Source organism: Cyprinus carpio, chromosome A5 (assembly GCF_018340385.1).
Source record: "Cyprinus carpio isolate SPL01 chromosome A5, ASM1834038v1, whole genome shotgun sequence".
Taxonomy (NCBI): domain Eukaryota; kingdom Metazoa; phylum Chordata; class Actinopteri; order Cypriniformes; family Cyprinidae; genus Cyprinus; species Cyprinus carpio.
In genome coordinates this window covers 18,875,422-18,877,652 of record NC_056576.1, presented here as the reverse complement: position 1 = coordinate 18,877,652, position 2,231 = coordinate 18,875,422, and the positions used below count along the sequence as shown (strand labels likewise).

General features: G+C 34.3%; 1 long non-coding RNA gene across 1 annotated transcript; it reads right to left on the bottom strand.

The window, feature by feature from the left end:
• Window positions 1–562: 562 nt before the first annotated feature.
• Window positions 563–2,231, bottom strand: LOC122141874. Its single transcript, XR_006158165.1, has 3 exons — window positions 1,125–2,231; window positions 993–1,057; window positions 563–847 (listed from the first exon to the last, which is right to left on the bottom strand). It is a non-coding gene; the product is annotated as an uncharacterized LOC122141874 (long non-coding RNA).

Sequence of the window (2,231 nt, the reverse complement as noted above, 5' to 3'; positions counted from 1 at the left end):
TGAACGACAAGAAATAAAATGTCTAATTTCAAAATCCTGTTTTCTAGAATATAACTCACAAACTTATTTTTTTTTTTTTTAAATTGCGACAAGCCAACCAATGTCTGCATGGAAAATATTCCAGTGGCCCTTTGTTTTTGGATGCGTTTCAGAGCTGTATCGGCGCGCAACAAAATTGCGTTAATTTCTTCCCTTATACACAAACAGAGGCCCATTATTAAACAGTTCTTAACATTTTTCTTCTGCAGGCTACTTAGAACAGCCTATGCCAATGTTTTTTGATGATGTTTTTAAGATCCTTACTATTGGTGTGTACGTATAAAACATAAAACAGACGATTTTTCTTTTTTCCAGATCTTTATGCAACCCTCCTCAGACCTTACAAGTGATGGGGAAGATGTAAAAGAAGGGCAACAACCACAGTGTGTTTATTTGCAAGTACAACAAAATTTATTGAACACAGAAGGTAATTAGAAGTGGCCAAGAAACAAAAATTAAACAAAGAAAAAACTAAATACAAAACATATCCCCAACCAAACACAAAGAAAATCAATCCGCAAAAAAAAACAAAAAAAAAAATACTCACAATCACAGCATGAAACCAAATAACACTACAAGTGTCAAAACCCAACACTCACTTGACTCAGACCACTACAAATTGCTCCCTCTCACCTTTACAGAGTCAACTATGTGTAAGAAATTGGGAACCCTGCTGTTTGCTGGTTCAAACAAAACAAAAACACAATCTCACAAATTCAAGCCACTTATAACATTTAAAGTCATATCTTACGACCTAACATCAAGCCTCCAATATTTTCAATAAAAGTAAACGACAATCACGCATCATCTGTAAAAAAGAAAATACAATTCATGATTGCCCCTTTAAAATATTAGAATAAAAAACACTTAACACAATAAAACATAACACCACTAAGAATAGAAAGCTAAAAAACAAAGTTCACATACTCCAGTAATTCAATTAAAATCAGTACCTTTGTTATTGAATAAATCTACTCAATTCTCTGAGACACCCATCAGTATATCTCCAGTAAGCACACTATGAAAAATAAACACACGTTAAAACTAAACACACTAACTATAACCATGTTAACCACAACCCTTACCTCCACCCTGTTCACAAGGCAACTAGTCGTTTCATCCATCACACAGCCTTGAAACATGCCACACAGCTTCTCCTGCTTGGCACATGGTACCACAAATAGGAAGGCCAAAAAGTTGGATATCCTCTTAACAGTACTTGGACTCATGGGATTTGTAGTCCAACACATTTGTAGTACTAAACAAGCCTAATATAGAGCCACTACCAGTACTACCTCCACCCCACTACAATTCCTTAATCGAAACATCATCTAAATTATTCACTTTTTCCAAGGCTGAATCCAGCCTTTTATATCCTCATGCTAAAAATGGATCATACAGTTTTCTTGACGCAAGATCAAAGTCTGTTCTATAAGAACAAATACGTTTAAATCTTAAGAACAGGGTAAACCCTGCTATAATGGTCCAACATGGCTTCTTGAAGCACGTATTAGACTGTTTCTATCTGTCAGTTTACGATACACCTTTAAGGTTTGATCAACTTTCAAAACTTTAGTATCAAGAAATGGAAGCTCTCCATCATTACACTACATATTGCATTTAATCAAACCACAAAAACTATTCATATATATGTAAAAAGATTGTAATTCCTCCTGTGAGCCCTTGAAAAGTATAAAAATGCTGTTGAAATATCTCTGATAAAACAGAAGTTTACTGGAGAAGGGGTTGTTGAAAAACACTAACCTTTCCTCCTTGCTTAAATTCAATTGCTAAATCCAGTGTGAAAGAAGAACACATCGCAATACCTTGTGTTTGCAAATAGCAATCATTGTCATACAGAAAATAATTTTTAGTAAGAATCAATCTTGCCATATATACCAATACAGCAGGTGGAGAGTTAATATCTTCACAAAGATCTAAATAAAACCTCAAAGACTCCAAACCTATTCATGTGGGATGGTTGTACATGAGCTAACCACATCCAAAGAAACTAAATAGGTACCAACAATAAAAGATTTATAAAGTAGCTTGTGTCTTGTAAATACGATGGAATATTAACCACTAAAGGACGCAAATGTACATCAACAAACTTATGTACAAACAAATGTATTCCCCTCAACAACTGGTCTTCCCGGTACATTATGATTTATGAACTTTGGGAAGAATTTATA